The 7,315-nt window shown below is 30.9% G+C and overlaps 1 long non-coding RNA gene across 2 annotated transcripts; it reads right to left on the bottom strand.

Moving 5' to 3' along the window:
• Positions 1-1,315: 1,315 nt before the first annotated feature.
• Positions 1,316-4,356, bottom strand: LOC131675533 (uncharacterized). Of its 2 annotated transcripts, XR_009303064.1 has the most exons (5): positions 4,073-4,356; positions 2,583-2,724; positions 2,366-2,486; positions 2,158-2,277; positions 1,316-1,836 (listed from the first exon to the last, which is right to left on the bottom strand). It is a non-coding gene; the product is annotated as an uncharacterized LOC131675533 (long non-coding RNA). The 2 variants fall into 2 exon arrangements; XR_009303063.1 differs by having other exon boundaries at positions 2,158-2,486.
• Positions 4,357-7,315: the final 2,959 nt, after the last annotated feature.

Raw genomic sequence — 7,315 nt, 5'->3', positions numbered from 1 at the left:
CATCACTGTTCGACTATCGCTTTGTGACTTAGCTCTGCGGTATAGAAACGCTCATATTTATACCTAAAGCTCAATAGTAGTCGAGATATCTAACGATTCACATGGATTTCAAGGAGCAGTCGCTGAGACTTCTAATCGTCAACTTTGATGGAGTGGTGGAATAAGAGAAGCGTGAGAAGCGACATGGAGAGTTACTACCTAATAGTATACATGCAATATTCTGTGGTCCATCAAACTGTGGTAAAACAAACAGCTTACTCAGTCTGAATCACTCATCCGAATGGTCTACGATTTGATAACATCCTACGTATACTCTAAATCGCTCAATCAACCGAAATACAAGTTTCTTGAGAAACTTTTGTAGCAGATAGATAATGTGAATTACTTCTCATTCGGTGAACATGAGACAGACATCTCACCGTATAAAGGTCAACCTAACTCCATCATCATATTTGACGACATTGCCACTGAAAAACCGGACAACGTTCGAGCATTCTTCTCTATGAAGAGGGTGGCATACTCTATACAATAACACTATCGGTTACCTATACAGAATTATGTCACGAAAAAGTCCCTATTGCTTTGCCTATAGCGCCGAGAACACTGTAAATAGTCAAATAAATTCTCAGTCCTTTCCTAAGATACGATTCATTTATTCAGTGGTTAGCTTTGATACTCTCTTTTCCTATATGATTGTCTAAGAGCTCAACTCATAAGACCCTCTCTCTTATGAGAAAAAAGCAGTTTTAGACAATCTCTTCTTTGAATAATATTATTACAGCCTAGAAACTCGTTCATTGTGAATTTTTGTCGTATGGCATTTATGGCCTATCCCACGTAGATGCGATAATACTTTGTAAAATTTTAAACGATGTATCTATGTGGTGAATCGTATCGATATAGATTCTATTCATTGCTCGATGAATAATATTTATAGTTATTATTGAGATTTGTTTACTCTGGGTTATGGAGCATTGAGAATTGTTACTTTCGTGACTTTGACTCTGACTTTGACTATACTAGTAAACCATTCAACAATAACTATCTTTGTTATTTTCAATTATATATTCTCTTTGTCAAATTCTTGCTTGCTCTCAGGAATAAAGTTAAAAATTTATCTTAGAGTCAGAACTTTATTTTTGTAACGTATTATTGGAATATTGTTAGAATATGATTTATACGAAAATGAAGAAGGAATTCATAAAATGTTTAGTAAGAACGTAGGACGCAAAGTAGAAACCAAAGATAAAAAATGTATTAAATTAATTAGTTAAATTTTTAAAGGATAATAAGAAAGAAGAAAGAGATTCTTTTCTAAAATACTATTTAAATACTTGTTAAACAAATGTGTAAGCGTAAATTGAACATAATACAATATGTTAATAATTGATGTCAACTGAGCTATTGTGGTTTCATATATTTAAGTAAAACTGTTATATTTAAATTAATTATGTTCGCACCTTATGCACTCCATATGCGCACAGTGGTTCGGAAGCAAAAAAAGTTTCTTCTGGACTAACAACAAAATCTGTTTCGACAATTTGCACCATTTTTACTCAACATATACGAAAATACTATTCCGGAAATCGTTAGAACTTATTTTTTCAGAATACTTGCAAAAAAACGATAAAGTTTAAAGATTCCGGTATATTATAGTACGTATCATTCTTTAATTGCATTTCGAAGCCAACGGCATAAATGTGGTGATATATTCTGCTTTTAACTGGTTCTTATTAGTTGTTCGCAACTGCTTATTGTTGTATCCATAGTTAATCTCAAGGTCCAGTCCTCTATCAGCAACTTAAGGAGGCATTAGGTAGTGGTGATAGGTACCTACTGAGTAGAAATAGTCGTATATAAATATCCCTTAAGTGACCATATTATGCCTTGATAATTAACTTTCAAGAATAATATTGAACTTTAATGAAGGAACCAATACTAACAGTAACTAAATCACTATGGATAACTTAATAATTATAGAAAAAATAATAATATAACTAAATACTTGCTTAACAAATATGTTACTAAAATTTTAAATACGTAACGAGGCAAATTCAACCGTAGCATCTTTCAGTCTTCTTACGTGAGAAAAACAACTGATTAAGTTGGACTTATGTTTTTCCCAAAATTTGAAAAATTCTCTATGTATCGACTTACCAGTTTGTTCAAACGATAACCAAAACCTTTCCGAATTATCTAGGAATTCCAGACATTTTTTGATGTGCGATAGTAGAACATGTAGTTTGAAGGTTTTAGAAGTTTTTATAGCTAATAAAGCTTTCAATAATTCAGTAACAAGATTATTTATCAAATCGATTGCTCCTGATAATTTTGGCTTTTTTTAATAACTTCCTGCAAGCATTACCTTAAAAAAAATCACCATTATAGCATTTAGGAATGATCTTCATTTTCATGGGCCATCACAATGTCTTCTCTCGACTAACTGATAATACCAAACCATTGAAAAATAGATGATTCTCAAACCCCTGCAACACATGTAACTTCAGTATGATACATTCTTCAATGATATTCACACCATCATTGTCTTTATACAATGGTTGATTAACATTGCCATGACATACTTTCTACTGTGATTTCTTGCATTTCAAAGACAAATTTTTTCATAATCTTGTCACAGATTTTCAAAAGTTTTTCAATCATATTGGGTTGTCATCTGTAGCTTTGTCACTTACTATTTTACTGTTCTTTCTCAATTGTTTCAATCTAACAAAACAATAGGAGCTATTTATTTATTATTAACATAAGTTTAAAGTCACACGCAAATTTAAAGGAAAGATGATTTAATTTAGTCAATTTAAACAAAATTTTGGCACTATACAAAGTACTATATCAATTTCTTTATACTCATGTGGGTAAGAGATGTTTTTAACCACAAATAACTTCATATTGTTCTGTCTGGAATAAGATCATATGAGTCATTAAGAATGGGTCTTGAGAATCAAAGATACAATACATTTCATAAAAATTTTGTGAAAAACAAATTATACCAATGAAAATGACATTTCTGTTCTCACTATCCATATAGTTAATAAATTATATAAATATAATTCATAAATTGTTTAGTTAAAAGTATTTGCTGCTTTAAGGCATTTACAAGTTTTTTGTCCTTTTATAGAAGTGACGCAAACTGTAATGAATCTTTTAGACATTTCAAATATTAAAATGAGATATGATTTTTTTGTTCTGAATTTGATTAAGTTATACCTTATGAATCATGAAAACAATTTCTAATATTATAATTAATAATAGTACAATAGCTTATTACATTTTATCAATCATAGGCCTAATTAATCAATTCAATGATTTTATTATATGTATTAATATAAGCAAAATTAAAACAATTTTATTAACATGAGTATAAATTCAACTTTTATTCATCAATTTATATCAATAGTTAAAATAAACATAAAATTACATCATTTGTCATTTGTTAGCGTACGTAAATTAGTTAGAATATGAAAGTGCAAGGTAAGGAATGAATTTAATACTAATAAAAAATCTAATTAATAAAATAAATAAAATGAAAATATAACTTAAAATATACAGAAAATACAATAAACAAAGCTAGTTCGTTAATTTTTCCATTATGAAAACTTTCAAACAATTGATAGTATACACATAGCTAGAAGAATGATTACAGAAATAGGTTACCTAAATGATAGTAGGACATAACTTGCTTCCAAAACTATTTCTTTCGATAAATAATTTATATTTTTTGGAGTAGATAGTTTACAAATTTGTATTTTAGATAATTAGCTACTAGAAAATAAAAAAAAAATAAGCTTTTGTACTTAAATAATATAATTTTTATAAGCCGTCATTAGCTTAATTTATAGCAAAATTAAGAAGCAGCAATATTCTACACAATAGTCTTTTTGTTTAAAAAATAAAGATGGTTAATTTGATTTTAAAATATATATAATAAATTAAAACTTATTATAATATAATTAAATGCTAATCAAAACCTATAAAAACATTAAGTATTTTTCAAATTATATAGATGTAAGTATTAAATAATTAAAATTTTCATAAATATACAAAGTATACATACATAATTCCTAACTATATCCTTGTTTTTTAGCAATCTACGTTGAATGTGATTCACCTTGCCTTATTACAGATATACTTTATTTTTACCTATTGATTAAACGAAACTTAGTGAAAGTACATAAGATAATTCAGTTTACAATAACTTTTGTAATAGATTCTTCTTTTTGCGATATTTTAATCGAAGAGCAATTTAATAAATTTTATTTGTTTTTTGTTTGAGAAAAAAAAAGAAAATAATTAGGTTTCATAACTGCTAAGGGTGTTTACAGAATAATTCTGACACTTTGATTAACCACTCTAGATCAGCCCCGGAAGATAGCCAAAACCAGGGAGTAAGGCTCTCGCCACATATGCGCATACGCGTGCGTACAACGGCGTACAAACGCGTATAAATCGCTAAAAATTTTGATAGTGCCAACAACAGAAAGTTACTACTATTCCTCGCATGCCCCAAACGAACACACTTACTCCCGGAATAAACGTATCATAACCTTCAATAATATAGCGTTATGATACGTTTGTTCAGGGAGTGTGTGTTCGTTTGGGACATACGAGAAATAGTAGTAACTTTCTGTTGTTGGCACCAGAGCCGAGTTTAGACCTTTCCCGACCCCTGGGCCAAAAAGACGGCGGGGTCTACTTAGCTGATATTTTTCATGTTCGCGAGGCCTGGTTTCCACGGCGGGGCCCCGGCAGTGGTGGGTAGGTAAATTACTATAGGTAAAATACATAGTTTATGACACGTAATTTACTATGTATATTACCTCTCGAACTTTTAGAGTTTTTGACAACACGTTTTGACATCTTTTCGGCCATCGTCGTGGGATGACGCGCCGACGCGGTGTGCCGGTACAGCCGATGCGGTACCGGTCTAAGTCAAGTCTTTTAAAATCTGTTAGCAAAGCATGCACTCTTCCTGCAAATCCGCTATCCACGACACTTTTTGCTAACAAATTGCCGTTATGGCTATTACACGTTACATGCCAAATCCCAACAAGTTGACCCATGAGAATCATCACAGCTGCACCGTCACTGATAACAGCGTATATATTAATATTATATTTTTCTCTTGCCATTCCAATACATTCGTCAACCACTTTACGCAAAGCTTCCCCAGTTTCACGATGAGTACTGAAATTCCAGGTGTTCAAAAAAATGTACTATCTTCGCTGCATGTTGTCTAAACGAAGCATGGCAACAACATTTTGTTTATTGGCCGCCTTATTTTTCCATCCATCTATTAACAAAACTACATTATTTACACCCATATTGGCTATTGATTGCTGTAACTCGTTGAATCGATTACTAAGATTACTGTTGGAGAGAGTCTTATTACTTGAAATAATGTAATTTGGATTTAAGGCTTGAATGAAATTTCTAAACAATGGTGATTCGACTATTACGAAAGGTATGTTGCATCCAAAAAAAAATAGCCCAAGCAATCTGTCCAATTCATTACGATCAATATTAGCTAAAAAAAAATTATTATCATTATAAATTTGAATTCAAAACATTTTAATAAAGACTATTTTAGATCATCTACATTATTATTGAAAAATATCGTATATATACCTGCCATTTCAATAAATAATCCAAACAAGAAAACTAGGAAAAATCACTAATTTCTGAATAGTTAATAATATATGATTTTTCTGAAATATAGTATGATTCGCTTCTTCACTTTGGTATAAGATTTGAGGTGAATAACCGAAATTTTCAAATGAAGAATGATAAATTACCTGGTACTAGTACTATTATGACTGTTTAGTGTTTATTGTGAAAATTAATTTTACAAAAACTGTGATAATTGTTACATTTAGGTTGTTAATTTACTGTTAGAGATAAATAAATAACACCGGGCTTTCTTAGCGTCAAAGGATCAAAGGTCGAATTAAAAATATTCAAATTAGAATTTCAATAGCAAAGTACGTTGGTGTAACACTGCTGCGCATGCGCAATAGTATTTGGAAGTTTTTGACGTTTTTGACAATCTAACATGGTTTTTGACGTTGTTTACAGCTTCTGACATGTACATGTCGAAAACCTCAAAATCGTGTCATTTTCCCACCACTGGGCCCCGGCCTGGGCCCAGATAGGCCCATGCCTAAACTCGGCTCTGGTTGGCACTATCAAAATTTTTAGCGATTTATACGCGTCTGTACGCCGTTGTACGCACGCGTATGCGCATATGTGACGAGGACAGGGAGACTGTACACAGGAGGCGAGGCAGGCCTTAACCGCCCGTGTTAACCCATTAATGACCAAAATACTCAATTCTTTTGTCGATTTTCAACGCGTTTTTTACGGTAGACATAGGCCTAAGAAATTTTTGCAAATATATTTGGATGGAAAATTTAACGCTCTTTCAGAATCTTTTTTCAAAATTGCGATTGATTGCGTTATAAAAAAGTTATAGCCAATTAAATAATAAAATCCTGAAAAATTTTGCGAAAAATCAAGTTTGCGATTTTTTTAGCAATGTTACCGCTAAAAAATCATCAAACAAATATGATCAGAGGTGATCACGACTATCAAAGTATCTCCAGGAATTTTGGTGGAATTTTTGAACCACTTCTTCCAACAAAATGGTGGCTAAATAAAAAAAAATCCATAAAAAACATTTCTCATTTTTTATCTTAGAAACCATTAAGTTTAGATGAAAAATTCATTGAATAAAAAAGTCTTAGAATTAAACGAGAAATACACCTGAATTTTTTCAGAATTTTTCGAGGAGATTTTTGAATTTTCGGAGAATACGGAAAATCCATTTTTCCAAAATCATCTCCAAAAATTCTGAAAAAATTCAGGCATATTCTTTGATGAATTCTAAGACTTTTTGTTCTATAAACTTTTTCTCTAAACTCAATAGTTTTCGAGATAAAAAGTGAGTTAGGTTATAATCCTAGTAGCGTTAATATTTTTGATACAGAATAAAGAACAGCCATTCAACAATAATATAATAATGTTTTGCCTTTTTATGTGTATACAAGTGCAGTTTGTATTGCGTATACTAATATATACATATCAAAAAAGCAATTCAGAAAATTGTATGTGAGCTCATTTTTATTACTTGCTAGTCTCTTGTTATTTTGAGACCATGCAGTAAATCGAATCGAAAAGATTATTTTCGCTTTCTAAAGTCTAGGTTTGACAAGAAGCATTGAAAACTGTAGTAATTATTTTCATTAGGTATTTTTATTATTTTATATAACATATCGCTAAAACGTAAAAGACGTTCCACTCG

The sequence above is a fragment of the Phymastichus coffea genome, unplaced genomic scaffold (assembly GCF_024137745.1).
Source record: "Phymastichus coffea isolate CEN01 unplaced genomic scaffold, Cenicafe_Pcof_1.1 PCOF00025, whole genome shotgun sequence".
In the NCBI taxonomy this organism is placed as follows: Eukaryota; Metazoa; Arthropoda; class Insecta; order Hymenoptera; family Eulophidae; genus Phymastichus; species Phymastichus coffea.
Note: the sequence above shows the minus strand (reverse complement) of the source record. Positions and strands in the feature narration are given on the sequence as shown.